This window comes from Eretmochelys imbricata, chromosome 1 (genome assembly GCF_965152235.1).
Source record: "Eretmochelys imbricata isolate rEreImb1 chromosome 1, rEreImb1.hap1, whole genome shotgun sequence".
NCBI classification, from domain to species: Eukaryota; Metazoa; Chordata; order Testudines; family Cheloniidae; genus Eretmochelys; species Eretmochelys imbricata.
This window is the reverse complement of record NC_135572.1, coordinates 26,882,089-26,903,151: the sequence shown is the minus strand read 5'-3', so window position 1 is coordinate 26,903,151 and position 21,063 is coordinate 26,882,089.

Below are 21,063 nucleotides of genomic sequence, written 5' to 3'. Positions count from 1 at the left end.
TCAGTTGTCAGTTGGGCTCTGCAAGGTTGCCAGGATCTCCTCATCATCTTGCATGATCAGGGTCAGAGTGTTTGTATGTGTCTGTATATGGACTTGAGTAGTGTTTCACTTATACCAGTTTTATACTCAGGTAAGCCCATTCACTTTAACAAATTTATTGCTGATGTACATAACTGTACATGGCTCAGACATCACATGTGGTACCAATATACATGTGACAGAATGCGGAACCATGTACCAAACTGTATTTATCATGCATTTGTGACACATACTCTGCCCACTAGGCTGACTCCAACAGAACTTCTGCTAATGAGTTCTGGCTCAGTTCCACAAAATCTTTTCTGCGCATTCATGCTCCTCTTGAGTTAACTCTCTGTGCATATGCTGATGTGCACATTTACTGTCAGGACTGTTTCCTAAAATAGCAATTTTAAAGCAAATATTGCTGAGCATTCAAAAATATTGAATTTTTATTCTTGAATATTCCCACCAGAAATCTGATTCTAACAATTATACTCTCTCTGTTAGAGAGAAGAAATATACCAGGCAAGCTGCCTCCAATCAAAACAGCTCTAATTATAAATACTCACTGCTCACAACAAATTGCTATAAAATGATCTACAGACCAAAAGAGTATTAAAAGAAATGATTCTGCAAACAAACATATTTGGAAAGAAAACTATTTTGTTTATGGATAATTTGCAAGCCACAAATTTATCTATTTATCTTTCTTAAGATTTTATACTCCCACCCGTCTTTGTAGTATCTGAGCTATTTCCATTTAAAATCCTAGCAATAGCAAAGTCCCTAGTGGACTTAAGGGAGTCTCTACCACTTCTCTCTTTTTAGGGTTATAACTCTGGTTCAGGTAGGGATTTTGGGTGGGGCTGGTTGGGATTTAGACATTAGCAGGGAGTGTCAGCATTGTGAATGCCATTATTCTGGTTGTGACGTTGCATTCTATATGATTTTATGAAAATATGCTAATGAGTATGAATATAATGTAACTGGAATATGCTTCATGCAAAAGGTCTCTTGTAAGGTATCATTACAAAGCTTATAATCTACTAAGTGTGGTCATCCTATTTGTACGTATGTATGATTCTTGTGTCTGAACCTAGAAATATGAAATGTAACTCTGAGGGCTTATTGTAGTTATGCAAAGTGTGGGCCATTAATGGTGGTTTGGAATCTTGATGGCTCCCATCAACCAGGACAACTGACTGTGGATGGCTCTGTTTGCAGGCAGGCCTTCTTGTGAGTCAGGCTGGGAGGAATGAAGGCTTGGGGGTCTCACAGGACATGTGACCATGCCACCTGAACTGGAATCCATCTTTAACATGGTGCTTTTCCATTTAGAAGGGGGGCTGGGGACCCAGAGAGACAAAAGATTCCCGCCTTGTGCCAAAGCCATATAAGGGGGTGGAACAGAACAAAGGGGGCGGCAATCATGAGAAATCCCCTAGCTACCCCCTGATCTGGAACAAGGGTTGTACCAGGGGAAAGGATTGTGCCCAGACTAGGAAGGCATCCAGTCTGTGAAAGAAACTTGTTGAAACTTCTCTGAGGGTGAGATTTTATCTGTAATCACTTTCTTACTGTATTTGGCATAGACTTGCTTGTTTTATTTTATTTTGCTTGGTAATTCACTTTGTTCTGTCTGTTATCACTTGGAACCACATAAATCCTACTTTTTGTATTTAAAAATCACTTTTTACTTATTAATTAACCCAGAGTATGTATTAATACCGGGGGGCAAACAGCTGTGCATATCTCTCTATCAGTGTTAGAGAGGGTGAACAATTTATGAGTTTACCCTGTATAAGCTTTATATACGGTAAAACAGATTTATGTGAGGTTTGGACCCCATTGGGAGCTGGGCATCTGAGTGTTAGAGACCGGAGCACTTCTTAAGCTGTTTTCAGTTAAGCCCACAGCTTTTATGGGACATGGTTCAGAGCTGGGTCTGGGTTTGCAGCCGGCTAGCGTGTCTGGCGAAAACCAGGCAGGGCACTGAACCCCCAAGCTGGCAGGGAAAACGGGCTAGGAGGTAGTCTCAACACATCAGCTGGCAGTTCCCAAGTGGGGTTTCTGTGAGCCAACTCATCACACTGGTAGAAAGGTTTTTTTGAAGAGAAAGGTTTTGCAGTGTTTCCTAAAGACACTCAGACTCTGGATTCACCTGATTGTCTCTGGACATTTTGTTCCATAGCTGGATTCCCCTCTGCTTAGGGTATGGCTACACTACAAGGTTTTTAGCGACATGGCAAAAAGTGGTTAGTGCTCCTTGTTCCCATTTTGAGTTGGATTGGTTGATTGCTATGCAGTGCTGCCAATTCTAACAATTTTAGTGCAAGTCTTATGATATTTGGTGTTTATTTGGCACAAAGGTCCATTAGTCCCGTGATTAGCAAAGAATCCCAGCTTTTATTTAAAAGCAAAGAGTTCACCTGAGTGAACCCTAGAGGTGCAGAGGCCAAAAGCTAATAAAAAGAACCCAAAATGTATTATTTCTAAGAATCTCATGATTTTTAGTGGCCTGACAGGGTTTTTAAATGATTGCAGCTGGCAATACAGTATCGTTCACATAGGGTTGTTCATGGCTTTCTAATTGGAAATGGGCACCAGGGGATGGATCACTTGATGATTATCTGTTCTGTTCATTCTTTCTGAAGCACCTGGTGGTATTGGCCACTGTCGGAAGACAGGATACTGGGCGAGATGGATATTTGGTCTGACCCAGTATGGCTGTTCTTAAGTTCTTATTAGCTGACCCTACTTTGTATGGTCGAAGGGCTAGCAGAAGCCATTTGGACTCATTTTCTTCCTCTGCACTGACTCATTGTATTACTTTGGGCAAGTGATTTAGCCTCTCTTTGGCACCGATCCTGCATTGTGATTGTGTGAGCGTGCTGCTTTGTCCACATAGAGTCCTGTTGGCTTTAGGGTTGCCAGGTGTCCAGTTTTTTACCAGAACACCCAGTCGAAAAGGGACCCTGGTGGCTCTGGTCATCATCGCCAATCGGGCTGTTAAAAGTCCGGTCAGTGGTGCTGCAGCGCTAAGAAAGACTAGTCCCTACTTGTCCTGGAACCGTGCTGTGCCCCAGAAATGGCCAGCAGGTTTGGCTTCTTGGTGGGAGGGCCACAAGGCTCCACATGCTGCCCCCACCCTGTGCACCGGCTCTGCACTCCCATTGGCCAGGAACTATGGCCAATGGGAGTGGAGGGGCAGGAGGGCAGTGCCTGCGGGCGAGAGCAGTGCGTGGAGCCTCCTGGCCCCCCAGCCTAAGAGCTGGATATGTTGGCTGCTTCTGGGGTGCAGCACAGTGCCAGGACAGGCAGGGAGCCTGCCTTAGCCCCACTGCACCACTGACCCAGGAGCTGCCTGAGGTAAGCCTGTGCCCGAGTCCCTGCCCCAGCCCTGAGTCTCCCCAAACCTGGAAATCTGATGAGGTTCAATAAGGATAAGGGTCCTGCACTTAGGACGGAAGAACCCAAGGCACAGCTACAGACTAGGGACCGAATGGCTAGGCAGCAGTTCTGCGGAAAAGGACCTAGGGGTGACAGTGGACGAGAAGCTGGATATGAGTCAGCAGTGTGCCCTTGTTGCCAAGAAGGCCAATGGCATTTTGGGATGTATAAGTAGGGGCATAGCGAGCAGATTGAGGGACGTGATCGTCCCCCTCTATTCGACATTGGTGAGGCCTCATCTGGAGTACTGTGTCCAGTTTTGGGCCCCACACTACAAGAAGGATGTGGATAAATTGGAGAGAGTCCAGCGAAGGGCAACAAAAATGATTAGGGGTCTGGAACACATGACTTATGAGGAGAGGCTGAGGGAACTGGGATTGTTTAGTCTGCAGAAGAGAAGAATGAGGGGGGATTTGATAGCTGCTTTCAACTACCTGAGAGGTAGTTCCAGAGAGGATGGTTCTAGACTATTCTCAGTGGTGGAAGAGGACAGAACAAGGAGTAATGGTCTCAAGTTGCAGTGGGGGAGGTTTAGGTTGGATATTAGGAAAAACTTTTTCACTAGGAGGGTGGTGAAACACTGGAATGCGTTGCCTAGGGAGGTGGTAGAATCTCCTTCCTTAGAAGTTTTTAAGGTCAGGCTTGACAAAGCCCTGGCTGGGATGATTTAATTGGGGATGGGTCCTGCTTTGAGCAGGGGGTTGGACTAGATGACCTCCTGAGGTCCCTTCCAACCCTGATATTCTATGATTCTATGGAGCCCCCTTCTGCACCCCAAACCCCTCATCCCCAGCCCCAACCCAGAGCCAGCACCCCCAGACCACAGGCTATACCCCCTCCTGCATCCCAACCCCCCTGCCTCAACCTGCAGCCCTCTCCTGCACTCCAAATCCCTCAGGCCCCAGCCTGGAGCCCCCTCCTGCACCCCAAACCCCTCATCTAGGCCCCACCCCAGAGCCCTTATCCCCTGCCAGAGCCCTCATGCTCTCCCACACCCCGATTCTCTGCCCAAGACCAGAATCCCTCCCTCACCCTGAATCCCTCATTTCTGGCCCCACCCGAGAGCCCACACCCCCAGTTAGAGCCCTCACCCTCCTTACCCGAACCCCCTGCCCTAGCCCAGTGAAAGTTAGTGAGGGTGGGGGAGAGCGAGCCACCGAGGAAGGGGGAATGTAGTGAGCAGTGGGCAGGGCCTTGGGGAAGGGGTGGGGAGGGGCCTCGGGGAAGGGGCAGGGCTAGGATGTTCAGTTTTGTGTGATTAGAAAGTTGGCAACCCTAGTTGGTTTTGATAATAGAAAAGGATTCCACTATGCACTGTGCGTGACTAATGGGTAGGACGGCCATTCCTGAATAGCTTTTCCATTGGGTTTAAGTCAGTCTAAGGCCTTGTCTATGCTACCATGGTAAGTCAACCTAAGTTACGCTACTTCAGTTATGTGAATAACGTAACTGAAGTGGATGTAGCTTAGGTCTACTTACCATGGTGTGTACACCGCACTGGGTCGACAGGAGATGCCCTCCTGCTGACTTACCTTACTCTTCTTGGGGAGCTGGAGTACCAGAGTCAATGGGAGAGTGCTCTGCCATCGACATAGTAGGTCTTCACCAGACCTGCTAAATCGACATCACTGCATTGATCGCAGCAGTGCTGATCTCCCGGTAAGTGTAGTTATGGCCTAAAAAGTGTCCTTCCGGGCTGCACTTTCAAGACAGGTTTCCCTGCATTAACTGAGAATGAACTTGGGCTGGTGTAATACCAACTACTGGGTTAGCTGAGGTCATTAGTAAGGATCTCAGTTAAAGCTGGTCATTGCGAAGTGTATCAATGGGACATTTTTGCAATCACTTCTACCTCTTCATGTTTGCAGGTAAATGCTTTAATTATGCAGTCACTCTGGGTAAAGAGGCTGTTGAAAGGGTGATAGAGGAAAGCACTAAGGCTTTGTTGAAGAATCCCATTGACTTCAATGGGCTTTTCAGGCCATAAAGCAGGTACTTGAGTGAATCCAGATACTTAAGTCAAGTCAGCACTTAAACATATGTTTAACTTTAAGCACGCGCTTAAGTACCATATTGGCATTTTAGGTCAAATATTTATTCAGGTACAAATGTTTCTATACTCTTGTCAAGTTCTAGAGTAGAAGCCGTGTTAGTCCGTATCCGTAAAAAGAAAAGCAGTACTTGTGGCACCTTAGAGACTGTGATTTCAGAAATAGTGATGTTAGATGGGTCCATAATTGATTAGCCTGTAAAGGTGGTTGATGTTGTTTTTTTAAATTAAAAAAAAATTAAACGAATTTTTAAAAAACAACACGTTAAACAACATTTTAATGAAAAACGTTCCCTGTTTTTTGACCACGTATGGACTTTGATTTTCAGAAAAAGGAAAGTTTGCCCAGTCCCATCCCTCCAAACCTCTTTTTAACTGTTTTTGAAGACGTCTAGTTAATTGTGGTTTGAATTTATTTAAGGGAGATTATACAAGGGAAGGTATCCGGGGCAAACTCTGCATTGAATTGGTAAGGACATCTGTGTCCTTGTTGATTTTTCAGGGTGTCATACTGTTGCCAGAGTATTAGAGAGACAGGGTGAGTGAGGTAATATCTTTTATTGGACTAACTTCTGCTGGTGAAAGAGACAAGCTTTTGAGCAACACAGAGCTCTTCTTCAGGCCTGACCTCAAAAGCTTGTCTCTCTCTCCCCAGCAGAAGATGGTCCAATAAAAGATATTACCTCACCTGCCTTGTCTCTCTAGTACCCTGGGACCCACACAGCTACAACTACACTGTTGCCTGAACAGACATTTGAGCTGTAAAATTTTCAGGAAGTACCATAAATAGTATTCTCAACAAGAACATAATGTTGGCAGAACAGAAGTTGAAATAGCAGCCATGCAGGGTAATTGTGGATATCCCTGAGGCTCTGAAGAAAAGTGAGACCATATGTTTGCTGCTAGGGTGACTGAAAAGCCGCGGCCCTTGAACTTCACTGATTCTCTTTAATACACTGATGGAACTGTAATGATTTTAATAAGCTGGATGCTCAGATACATAAGGTTGCTTGCCCCCTGCATAGGTCTCTTGTCTCACTAAATCAATTTATAGTTTGCAGCTCAGTCTGTGTGGTGAGGGGTTGTTGGATGCCCAGGCTGAAGACGAAGGAAACAAATGCATTTGTGACCTCTCCAACTAAGCCCGGGGGGTACTTAGATAGCACTCAGACTGTACTGCACTTTCAGGACATTTTAGCAGCTGGTAGAAAGACACACAGGTGAGGGAACAGAATGGTCTGTGATTTGTTGCAGCATGATTTTGATGGTCTCCTCCACACAGACAGCAATTTTATGCTATTTGGGTCTGAACATGCACAAATTCAGCAGAATGACTTGACTGAGATCTCTCTTAAATCTGTGACCCAGGAATTCAACCTAACTGGTTCTGAAACATCAATCTTTTAAAAGAATTACCATTGTACTAGGCCTTGAGAAATCAACAACAATTGTTGGAGTGTAGTCATTTAAAGTACTACAAAAGAGCGTCTTTATGGAGGGACATCTTGTTGGCTATTGAAGGCATGTTTGGACCATAATCAGCTGTTAGTGTGAAAATTGTGACTCAAGTACTTCACTGCCTCAAAGCTAGATTCTGGGTGGTGGTTGTACAAAGTACTTGTCTGTACACTAGCTGCAGGACTGATGTAAATCATGATGAGCAGTGCTAAATTAAACACTCCTTGGAGACGCATGAGTAGGAAATGAGCAGATCCTCTGGTGACAAGTGCTATGGAAATGACTATAAACAAATGTATACAGTGTGTCTGGTGAGCGAGCATAGGCTCCTCGTAAGTTCTTGGTCTATCAGCATCCATGCAAAATGGATGTAAACTGCTACTACCAGTGGAAGCGAGTGGAAAATTTTCATTTGGTAACATTTTCCTTCCACTTGGCGCGAATGTAATGACTGCGCAAGGTGCCAGACAATGGAGAATTCAGACGCCTGTGTATATTCAGTATTATATCTAATGACTGTAATAAAAAAAATAAGTTTTGGCTACTTTACATTCCTTTAGCACTGCAATGTCAAGATAAACACTGGTCACTACCTGTGGTGAAATTCTGGATCCATTGAAAACAATAACAAAACTCCCATTGCCTTCAACAGAGTCTGGATTATTATTATTATTCAGTGGAGCATCTAGATTATATTTCTATTTCCTGCATTAGCAACAGAATTGTAAACTACATTTCCACTTTTGCCCTTAGACCCGTGTAACCCCAATGAAGACAATGGGGTTACAGAGGTATAACTGAGGGCAGAATTTGGTCTGCAGAATCTCTCTTAAAAGAAGCCAGAAATAACATAACATGGCTTTCAGATCCCAGGTTGAATTTGCTGGGCTGCCTGTAATAAATACAATAAAAACATGTATTTTCATCTTTAAACAAAACTTTGATCTAGAAATCTGAGGCAATGAATATGAGATTGCATTATGTCATTTTTACACCTTTACTTCTCAGAGTAGAACTACACTTTAACTACACTATTATGGTTTCACATAACTTTCATTCCTTCTCTGGTATATTCAAAAGTCCTGTTGATGTTGAACTGGGCAAGCTGAGTATTGGCACAGCACTTAATGAATGAAGCTTTTTGTTCAGTGATAGAAGGACGTGTCAGTAGATAATATAATGATCCCAGATGTCACATTCAGTGAAGTATATACTGTTTAAAGATAGTTATTTTGATTTCCCTGAGACTCTACTTTATTAGAACAAGGAAAACAGTATTATCCTGAAAGTTTCTTTCTTTGCTTCACTGAGAGACCTTCTACCAAAATCCTCTTCAGAATCTTACCTGCCTAGATGCCAGATACTGCTTTTTCACCTGGTTCTGGCCTTGTTTCATACAGGAACTGAGAATCCCTGAGAAGAGTTGCTTGCCTGTGGAAAGTAGGAAACCTAGCGCAGTTTCTATAGCCTTGAGTTTACAGCTTCTTAGTCTGATAGATTTTTAGGTCAGAATTTAGAACATGTATTCTGACTCTGGCCCCTTCATTTAATCTGACCTCCAGACAGTTTCTGTGCTGAACCGTGATTCTGGTGGTATATTGCCTAGCTATAAGGAAACACTTTGGTAAGTAGGACATCTTACCCCAATGTAAAGCTTGCACTACTAGCCATATGTTCCTGTAGTTTCGCATTGATCTTGTGTGACTGAAATAGAGGTTTAGACTGAAATTCCTAAGAGCTATTTCTTTGGTTCCAGGTAAAGCTAAAGTCCAGACACTGACTTGGTATTTGTAGAGTATGGGTAAATGGGTAAGGTTTAGCATCTATTCTCACAAATGAATCCAGGCTTCTCTAGGTGTAAGGTTTATAGTGTGATATAGGAAATAAACAAGGTGTTGATCAAGGAATCAGGTGAGACTTTAAAACCATACTGTTAGGCTATAACCATAACAAGCCATTTCCTTCTTTCTCTGTGTTCATTTTTTGCAAGATAAGGTTTTTCCTCCCCAAAGGACATGATCCTGAGAGATGCTGAACACCCCCAACTCTTATTGGCCTCAAATGCTTATTTTCTACTTGTTGTGAATGACCCTAACAAAACCATTTTATGGAAATCAAAAGTGACTTCTTTTTAACATGCTCTTTGCTGAGAGAAGAGCTGTAACCTCACTACGCACAGCTGTAGTAACAGATCCCTTGATCAGTCATCTTTCTCACCAGATCAGCTCAAAGCCTTCTACACTTTGCTTATAATTTAATTAAAAATGCAAGGAAAAAAGTTACCCTTTTATGTATGTGCTTTGAGAGGAATAAAAGATTGCAAGTGAAGAACGTACAATAATCCTGTCTATTTACAAGTCTGAGAATTTTATGAAAATGCAGGAAAAAATGTTCTGATCAGAAAGGCATTTTGATTTAAAACAAAAGGGGTCACTTTTTAAAAAGTTTTAAAAGGCAAGGTTTTTGTAAAATACATTTGTAAAAGAAATTACCAGCCTACTTTCAATGATTGGTGTTAGCCAGAGCTAATTAAACCAAAATCCCAGATCCAAACCTCTAGAAGTTTGGATCTACCTGGAAAATTTTTGCAGATGAAATGATAAAGCTGACTGTTTCTCCTTTACATGCTGTCCTCTGATGTAAATATTAAAGTTTTTCTTTTATCCAAAGATGGAGCACTTGTTGTCTTCTTATGACAGTCACCCATGGCCCTAAAAATTAAAGACACAACCATCATTCTCATAAATCCATTGTCCTGATTATGTGCATATTTGTGGGCTTCATACAATGAGCTTTCAGTGTTTTGCTTGAGACATGGAGATGCATCTTGTGGCTGGCTAAGGTGCACCCATAAGAATAAAAAGGGTAGGGGTATTTTTTTTCTTGGTGGTTATATTGTTCCATCTGTGAACCATTGGAAGCTGGTGCACAGATGTGACATCACCAAGAAGGCCCAATTAGAATGCAGTGTTTAAAGAAACTGTCATAAATATAAAGGGAAAGGTAAACCCCTTTAAAATCCCTCCTGGCCAGAGGAAAAATCCTCTCACCTGTAAAGGGTTAAGAAGCTAAAGGTAACCTCGCTGGCACCTGACCAAAATGACCAATGAGGAGACAAGATACTTTCAAAAGCTGGGAGGAAGGAGAGAAACAAAGGGTCTGTGTCTGTCGGTATGCTGCTTTTGCCGGGAATAGAACAGGAATGGAGTCTTAGAACTTTTTAAAAAAAAGGAGTACTTGTGGCACCTTAGAGACTAACCAATTTATTTGAGCATGAGCTTTCGTGAGCTACAGCTCACTTCATCGGATGCATACCGTGGAAACTGCAGAAGACATTATATACACACAGAGACCATGAAACAATACCTCCTCCCACCCCACTGTCCTGCTGGTAATAGCTTATCTAAAGTGATCATCAAGTTGGGCCATTTCCAGCACAAATCCAGGTTTTCTCACCCTCCCCCCCCCCCACACACACAAACTCACTCTCCTGCTGGTAATAGCCCATCCAAAGTGACAACTCTCTTCACAATGTGTATGACAATCAAGGTGGGCCATTTCCTGCACAAATCCAGGTTCTCTCACCCCCTCACCCCCCTCCAAAAACCACACACACAAACTCACTCTCCTGCTGGTAATAGCTTATCCAAAATGACCACTCTCCCTACAATGTGCATGATAATCAAGGTGGGCCATTTCCAGCACAAATCCAGGTTTTCTCACCCCCCCCACCCCCATACACACACCAAAAGGACTGAAGGTAAAAAATCCATTACAATCTACATACCACACAGACTATGCTGACAGCTTGTGCCACACGCTCTCAAAGAAACTGCGGAACCACCTGATCAACATCCTCCACAGCAAACAGGGAAAGATTAAGAATGAGCTCTCAAAAATGGATACTCTCATAAAAAACCAACCTTCCATACAAACTTCCTCGTGGCTGGATTTTACTAACACTAGACAAGCCATTTACAACGCACACTTTGCTTCTCTACAAAAGAAAAAGGAAACTAAACTTTCTAAACTACTACATGCTACAAGGGGCCACAGCAATGGTTCCCTCAACCCACCTAGCAATATTGTTAACCTATCCAACTATACTCTCAGCCCAGCAGAAGCAGCTGTCCTATCTCGGGGCCTCTCCTTCTGCCCCTCCACCCCCACGAACATGATACAGTTCTGTGGTGACCTAGAATCCTATTTTCGACGTCTCCGACTCAAGGAATATTTCCAAAACACCTCTGAACAACATCCTAATCCACAGAGGCCTCCCTACCAACACTACAAAAAGAAGGATTCTAGGTGGACTCCTCCTGAAGGTCGAAACAGCAGACTGGACTTCTACATAGAGTGCTTCCGCCGATGTGCACGGGCTGAAATTGTGGAAAAGCAGCATCACTTGCCCCATAACCTCAGCCATGCGGAACGCAATGCCATCCACAGCCTCAGAAACAACTCTGACATCATAATCAAAAAGGCTGACAAAGGTGATGCTGTTGTCATCATTAATAGGTCGGAATATGAACAAGAGGCTGCTCGGCAGCTCTCCAACACCACTTTGTACAAGCGATTACCCTATGATCCCACTGAGAGTTACCAAAACCTACTACAGCATTTGCTCAAGAAACTTCCTGAAAAAGCACAAGATCAAATCCGCACAGACACACCCCTGGAACCCCGACCTGGGATGTTCTATCTACTACCCAAGATCCATAAACCTGGAAATCCTGGGCGCCCCATCATCTCAGGCATTGGCACCCTGACAGCAGGATTGTCTGGCTATGTAGACTCCCTCCTAAGGCCCTACGCTACCAGCACTCCCAGCTACCTTCGAGACACCACTGGCTTCCTGAGGAAACTTCAATCCATCGGTGATCTTCCTGATAACACCATCCTGGCCACTATGGATGTAGAAGCCCTCTACACCAACATTCCACACAAAGATGGACTACAAGCCATCAAGAACACTATCCCCGATAATGTCACGGCTAACCTAGTGGCTGAACTTTGTGACTTTGTCCTTACCCATAACTATTTTACATTTGGGGACAATGTATACCTTCAGATCAGCGGCACTGCTATGGGTACCCGCATGGCCCCACAGTATGCCAACATTTTTATGGCTGATTTAGAACAATGCTTCCTCAGCTCTCGTCCCCTAAAGCCCCTACTCTACTTGCGCTATATTGATGACATCTTCATCATCTGGACCCATGGAAAAGAAGCCCTTGAGGAATTCTACCATGATTTCAACAATTTCCATCCCACCATCAACCTCAGCCTGTTCCAGTCCACACAAGAGATCCACTTCCTGGACACTACAGTGCTAATAAACAATGGTCACATAAACACCACCCTATACCGGAAACCTACTGACCGCTATTCCTACCTACATGCCTCCAGTTTTCACCCTGACCACACCACACGATCCATCGTCTACAGCAAAGCTCTGCGATACAACCGCATTTGCTCCAACCCCTCAGACAGAGACAAACACCTACAAGATCTCTGTCAAGCTTTCTTACAACTACAATACCCACCTGCGGAAGTGAAGAAACAGATTGATAGAGCCAGAAGAGTTCCCAGAAGTCACCTACTACAGGACAGGCCAAACAAAGAAAATAACAGAACACCACTAGCCGTCACCTTCAGCCCCCAACTAAAACCCCTCCAACGCATTATTAAGGATCTACAACCTATCCTGAAGGATGACCCAACACTCTCAGAAATCTTGGGAGACAGGCCAGTCCTTGCCTACAGACAGCCCCGCAACCTGAAGCAAATACTCACCAACAACCACATACCACACAACAGAACCACTAACCCAGGAACCTATCCTTGCAACAAAGCCTGTTGCCAACTGTGCCCACATATCTATTCAGGGGACACCATCACAGGGCCTAATAACATCAGCCACACTATCAGAGGCTCGTTCACCTGCACATCCACCAATGTGATATATGCCATCATGTGCCAGCAATGCCCCTCTGCCATTTACATTGGTCAAACTGGACAGTCTCTGCGTAAAAGAATAAATGGACACAAATCAGATGTCAAGAATTATAACATTCATAAACCAGTCGGAGAACGCTTCAATCTCTCTGGTCACTCAATCACAGACATGAAGGTCGCTATCTTAAAACAAAAAAACTTCAAATTCAGACTCCAGCGACAAACTGCTGAATTGGAATTCATTTGCAAATTGGATACTATTAATTTAGGCTTAAATAGAGACTGGGAGTGGCTAAGTCATTACGCAAGGTAGCCTATTTCCCCTTGTTTTTTCCTACCCCCCCCCAGACGTTCTGTTTAAACTTGGATTTAAACTTGGAGAGTGGTCAGTTTGGATGAGCTATTGCCAGCAGGAGAGTGAGTTTGTGTGTGTGTGTGTGTGTGTGTGTGTCCCTGGGAGGGGGGAGGGGTGAGAAAGCCTGGATTTGTGCTGGAAATGGCCCACCTTGATTGCCATGCACATTGTAGGGAGAGTGGTCACTTTGGATGGGCTATTACCAACAGGACAGTGAGTTTGTAGGGGGAGGGGGGGTGGAGGGTGAGAAAGCCTGGATTTGTGCTGGAAATGGCCCACCTTGATTATCATGCACATTGTAGGGAGAGTGGTCATTTTGGATAAGCTATTACCAGCAGGAGAGTGAGTTTGTGTGTGTGGTTTTTGGAGGGGGGTGAGGGAGTGAGAGAACCTGGATTTGTTCAGGAAATGGCCCACCTTGATTATCATACACATTGTGAAGAGAGTTGTCACTTTGGATGGGCTATTACCAGCAGGAGAGTGAGTTTGTGTGGGGGGGCGGAGGGTGAGAAAACCTGGATTTGTGCTGGAAATGGCCCAACTTGATGATCACTTTAGATAAGCTATTACCAGCAGGACAGTGGGGTGGGAGGAGGTATTGTTTCATGGTCTCTGTGTGTATATAATGTCTTCTGCAGTTTCCACGGTATGCATCCGATGAAGTGAGCTGTAGCTCACGAAAGCTCATGCTCAAATAAATTGGTTAGTCTCTAAGGTGCCACAAGTACTCCTTTTCTTTTTGTGGATCCAGACTAACACGGCTGTTACTCTGAAACCTTAGAACTTTTAGTAAGTAATCTAGTTAGGTACGCGTTAGATTATGATTTTTTTAAATGGCTGAGAAAAGAACTGTGCTGAATAGAATGACTATTTCTGTCTGTGTGTCTTTTTTGTAACTTAAGGTTTTGCCTAGAGGGATTCTCTATGTTTTGAATCTAATTACCCTGTAAGGTATCTACAATCCTGATTTTACAGAGGTGATTCCTTTACCTCTATTTACTTCTATTTCTATTAAAAGTCTTCTTGTAAGAAAACTGAATGCTTTTTCATTGTTCTCAGATCCAAGGGTTTGGGTCTGTGGTCACCTATGCAAATTGGTGAGGATTTTTACCAAACCTTTCCCAGGAAGTGGGGTGCAAGGGTTGGGAGGATTTTCGGGGGAAAGACGTGTCCAAACTACGTTTCCCCGTAAACCCAGTTAGAGTTTGGTGGTGGCAGTGGATATTCCAAGGACAAAGGATAAAATTAATTTGTACCTTGGGGAAGTTTTAACCTAAGCTGGTAAAAGTAAGCTTAGGAGGTTTTCATGCAGGTCCCCACATCTGTACCCTAGAGTTCAGAGTGGGGGAGGAACCTTGACAGAAACAATATTCAAAGCCATATGAGATATAAATATACTATGGAAAAATATACACTTCCTGTGTCTCCCTGGTAACAAGGTTAAGTAATATGTCTCACTCATTGTTCAAACAATCTTGTTGGATCTGAAGTCTGAAGAAGCTCAGCTCCTCATAAACAGCAACTTTCACAGAAATCATTTTATCGGTGATTAAAACCAATCCGTTGTCTTGTAAACAATTTATTTCAATTGCTTTAGTTACATTTACTGTTGGCGAATATTCCTTCGACCGCTGATCAAATTGGAAAGAAATATAATGCCACATCTTGCCACCGAGCGTAAAATAATTTAACACAGGACACCATAAAATCTTACTTGAAAAGCTACAATTGCTTGATGTCAGTATTGCTGCTTATTCCTCATTAATCATGGAAGATAAAGTTGTCACTCAGGATAGGAAGAGATAAAAATCATGCTGGAAGTATGCTGAGTATATAAATGATGGGTCTGAGTCTCTTCTTCATTTACATCAGTGCAAATCAAGAATAACTCAACACTGGAAGATAGTGGAGTTACTTTGGATTTACACTAGTGTAAATGAGAGCAGAATTTGGTCATATATGCCTCTCACTGTACTGTACTGACACTGTTAGTGAGTACCTAATGTACGGCTATTAGCATTTGACATGTTGGTATGCATGCTGGTCCTCTCCATATTGTGCCATTAAGGCAGAGCCCTAAGTAGCAGGAGCTGAATCTGCCAGGAGTTGCTGCCAGAAGTACTGTGCTTTGGGAAGTCACAATATCTTCTGGGGAGTGCAGCCATTGTGCTACCACCCCCTGATAGGAGGCCATGTCCATTTGGGGAGGGGGGCAGGGGAAAGGACAGGGATAGTAGGAGAGGAAGAGGCTAGTACACATGGTATCACCAGACCCTAAGATACCTCATGCCTGGAAGAATACAACAGCTGCTACTAAAACAGACACCAGAGTGTGAATGAAAGTAGAAAGGTTTTGTGATCTCTCCTTTGCACACTTGCATATGGATTAGGGACAACCTGGCCCACAGTGTACGCACATTAGCATGTTTTGTTCATAGGAACATCCTCTCTGTGTATTTGATCACAGATTACAAATTGCCTACAGTTTTGTGCACAGCTGCTATCATTTTAATTAGTGATATTTAGGCTTGTCAGAATTCATTTTAAAAAACAAAAACAATTTTGATGGAAAATGTTAATGTATATTTTTAAGTATTTTTAATTTGTTTAAAATTTGTATTTTCAGTCACACAAAATTATGGGGTTTAAGCAAAAAATTATTTTATCAATTCTAAATGTCCACAGTTGTGGGAACTTACAAGGAGGTCAGAAAATAATAATTTTAATGACAGTCGATGTTGCCATTTGAAAAACTAGAGCTTTATAACTGTTAAAACACAAATTATCATAATATGTCAAAATATACAAAGTAAATAACCTTATTTCATAGTCTATTAAGTTCTCAAGCATCAATTTTCTTACTTTGCCTATCTGTAAATTTGTTATTATTGATGGCAATGTTTTTTCATCAGTTACTACAGTGACATTGACATTTATCGACATTTACTGATAAATCTCTAATCCTTCCAACCACAACGCTATTTTAAGACCACCCACAGACGATGACCTGAAAGGTGGAAAAAGCACCATGTGCTTTCCCAGTGACTGACCTAAATGGTGAATTCATGAGCTATCACTTGATGTTAAATATTGTGGGGAGACTGAAAAATGAAGCTCATATCTATGAGAACAATGCCGTGGCAATCTAACCTGTAAGTGAACAGATTTGCACAGCTTGCATCCCTCTTCTAGACTAGACGGGGGAAGAGAAGTTCATTTCCCTTGTTTGCTCAGGCATGCGAAAAGAGGCATCAGAAAGTTTCTTTATTAGAGACGGTTTTCAATATTGCAACTTCTGCTGCTCAGACGGAAGAAAACAATATTGAAATCAATAAAACATAATCAAATGGATGCCTAGTGTGTACGCTGCTGCAGATAACAAGGTGTCATTCATTAAAGCATTTAAGGTGTCACACTATTTTTTTCCAGTGTATCAACTAAATTGTTTCCAAAAATATACAAATTAAAACAAACTAGGGAAACCAATAAGTCAAATGCTAATAACAGCTGTGATACTGTACTATAGTCTCCTCTCCAAAACCTCCTCTCCCTTTGGATTCTTTTTTTTTTTTCATGGACAAATTTTGCTCTCCAATGGCAAATGAGCCCCAGTTGTGAACCAGAACCCCAATGTGCTAGGTGCTGTACAAACAGAATAAAAAGACAGTCTTAGCCCCAACAGCTTACAATATAAGTAAATGACAAGAGATAACATATGGATACAGACAGACAGTGCAAGGAAACAATGAGACTGTATTAATCAGCAAGAGTTGGCATCGCTGAGCTGTCTGCAAAACAGCTGGCAAAACTCTCACATTATATTTAAATTTCTTCAGCAAATCATTCTCCACATGCAGATTGTGACTGGTTTGATGCTAACGTTAGCAAGTTGGGCTGTTTTTGGTTCATAGCAGAAGTTACATGGTGTCCTTTCTGATAGTTAATTGGATGGCTTGTGTAACTAACCTAAATAACACAAAATGGCCAGTTTTATGCAGTTTGAGTTTGGTGAATAGTCTGGCTAAAAATGTGCATGGTGCTGGTCAAATTCACACACTCAGGTGTTTGCAGAAAGGTGGAGAACCTAGTTGGATTCAGAATGTCAGAAGATATTTTCCCACTCTTAGTTCAGATTTCCAGAACAGCCTGTGAGAATATTGTACCTTCTACTACAAATCAAAGAGCTTGACAGGAAGACAAATGATGGAGATGGGATGTAAAGATGGCCATGTGCCCTGTGTATAATTATTTTCACATTACCCCCAAACTTTGCAGCCACAAAAAACTCTTTCGAAAGGAACTGAACTGGCAACAAAGAAAATGGGAACCCTGCCCATCCAACTACTCTAAAGCAAGAAATGGGTACGTAACCCCTGCAGAGAAAATTACAAATATTCAGCCTTATCCATCTCCCATTGGAGTCTATAAGAAATCAGACCGATAGTTACGAAAACCTAATAAAGTATGAGTCAAAGGCAGGAAGAAATCATTGCTGCACAAATATAAACTCTCAGTTATGTTTCAGTGCTGCAGGTTCCATGCTCAGTGAAAAGCTGCATGAGCAGATGAAAGTGCAAGCTTCATACCCCATATCTAATTCCCAGGACCCTTTTTGTATTTTGAAGGCATGCAGTGACCAACAATTTTCAAAATTGCAGAGAAGAGGTACAACCACTCCACTTTGAAAACAACTCTGCAGGATAATAGAGTCAGAGGAAATATTTAAAAAGGATTCTTTTTTATTTAGTCTGCTTTCTTTGACTCCTCTAGTTCAAGTGGCTGCTGCGATAGAAATGTACAAGAGGTATCTTTATGCCTCAGGGCACTAGCCATCCACTGACTGCCTGAGGGTAGGAAGAAGCTTCTCTTATGGGCAGATTGTTCCATAATTGTCCATGATGGGGTCTGAAAAAAATCTGGTAATAGCCGCTGTGGGTGACAGGAATCCTGGACAAATAACTTGTCTGAGCCAGTATGGCAATTCCTATGTTCTTCAGTCAATTACGTTGACTTTTACCACTTCTGAATAGCACAACATGTGGTACTTGTAAGTAAGAGGCAGAAATAGAATATATGGCTTAAGGTTTTAATAACTGCTAGAGTCTGTAACCTACTAGGCAACCAGTTTAGCCCCATGCTGTAGTAAAATGACATGCTGGACAGATCTTTTTGGCAGGGTGGCTAAAAGTCATATGACCAGCTGTTTTCAGCATACCTTTTTTATTTTGTAATATAGGTATTATCCAATTTACTGTAGTATTAGCTTTAGATTACACAGTGGATGAATTATTTCTCTATGGTCCCACAACCATTATGCTTAATGTCAATTTTCATTCAGCACTGAAATGTAACTTCTGCATACAGTCAAAGCCCATCACGTTTTGCACTTATCCTAACTAAAAAATACTTAATGTTCTTCTCTCAAAGTACACAAAAATGAAAGGTCACATTTTCATATGTGCTTGTAAAACTACACTTACAAGGTATGAACAAGTAAATTGGGTACTTAGATGGACAAATACCTATTTGCAGGGTGCATGTGACTAACGTGTGGGTGCAATCTTCCTAGTATGTTTGAAAATTGGCACTAAAAATTATATCATTTGTGATCCTAATGGTAATAGACCTTAGATAAAATGTTCAAAACCACCTAAGTGACCTAGGAGCCTAAAACCTTTTGGATTTAGGTTCCTAAGTCACTTACATGCTTTTGAACATTTTATTTCTAATCATGAGAACTGAAGAGTGTAATTGGTTTCCATATTCAATAGAATATGGAAATATTTGAATATGAATATGAATATAACAATATGAATATTTCCAGGCATGCCAGAAATCCCATATTTTCTCTCAGGTATTTAGAGAAATTGCGGGAATATAGGTGAAGAGCTTGAGATTAAAGCCCGTATCTGGCAAATGTTCATGCACACGAATCATCCCTGTGATTTTTTCCACACAAAGTGAAGCATGTTCATAAATGTTTTCAAGACTGGGATCTAAAGAATAATTGGATGATCCCTCATGAGTGGGGTTGGGGTGTCTTCTTTTATGGTTCGTGCTTATGCCATTGGAAAATTTGAAGGAAATGTATGTAGCGGTAAATGTTAATTAAATAATTTATATTTTGGGAGGCACCTATACCTGTAGATAAGTGCTACCTGATGAATATAAAGTTTTAATTTACTTAATGATCATTGCTTTTTAGTGCATTTGAGAAGGCAATCATTATCTGGCTTGATTGATAAGGTATATTTTTCATGTTCTGTCTCCATTTTTCCAGAAACATAATAGAAGTGCAAAAATGCATGGAACTGTATCACTTGTGGGAAGGAAGGAGGAAGCTCTCCTTTAGCTTGAGTGACTTTTTCACACTTTTAAAAATTTAATAAAATATCATTTTTAAATTTACACAATTGCCTCGTAAAATACTTATGATCACTTACTGCTCTCGTAACCTCCAAGAGCATAGGTATATCATTAAGAGCATGCACATGGCATGATTATACAGACATGAGTAGTCCCATTGAAATGAATATGCACATAACTAAGTTTTAGCAGGATAATGGCCTATCTTTATAAAAAAAAATTTGTTCTAATAGAAACAAATAGTAATAGTGAAAAACCCATATCCTGTTTCAGGAAGATTCCCCCGAAGCAGTCACTGCTGAAGACAGCCATAAGGCTGCTCCCTGAGGATCCCCTTGCATGCCCTGGCCTAGTGGGTGTGCTGGAAGAGGCAGAGATGTGGCAGGGACAGGACCCAGGATGCAGCACTATGGAAATTCTGGGGAAACCTGCTGCAAATAGCCTACCCTCCCCCAGGTTGAAAGTTCAGTGCTGTGCCTCTAAGGATCTCAATAGCTAAATGTCAATTAACAGGAGAATTTAATATGGCAGATTTTTTTCATACAGTTCAATACTAGCAAGATTAACCCAATTTCAAGAATCTGTGTAGCGCTAGACTTCATACGGTGATTTTGCCCATCAAGTTCCTTAGATGTTATTATGTCACTTCTAATTAATATTCCAGGTAAAGACTTTCAATTTGAGTTTGCAATTCAAGAATCTTATCAAAGCTTCTTCTGAATTGTTTAACTACTGTTGGTTCTGTTCATTGCTTAAAATTTATCATTGGCTTTTTCAGATTGTTAATGGCTGCGTTTAAATGAAAACAGCCAGAAATGGAATACTGATTGCTGCAGCATCCCATGGTGCACTTAGATGGCCCTCATTACCATACTACTTGAGTCCCTCACAATTGTAATGTATTTTATCCTCCCATATCCCTGTGAGGTAGAGAAATTTGTTATCCCCATTTTATGGATGGGAAAGTGAGGCACAGGGTAGATTAAGCTAAAGATCATATACTAAATGTATGGCTCAGGAGATAATTGAGCACAGGTCTCTGAGCTTCACACTGTCCAGAGCCCTAACTGCTAAGCCATGCTTCCTACTATAACTTTTTGGATTCCCCCCTCCCCCCACAGAAAATTTTGAGTTTGTGGTAAAACAAAGAAACAAACAAACAAAAAAATCCAGACAATTTTCATCAAACATTGAAAAATTGACAGCCCCTTCTCCTGCCCCCACCACTACTCCCTGGCAAAAAAAAAAAAAAAAGGCAAAAACATTCAGCTGAAAACCCGATTTGTAAAAAAATTTTTGGAGATGCCACCACTAGTGGTGCCTGATACGAGTTACTATCCAGGTGCCTCCTAGCCCCCTCCTCTGTGGGCCAAGTTTCCCAGAAGTATGATACTGTCTACCATTT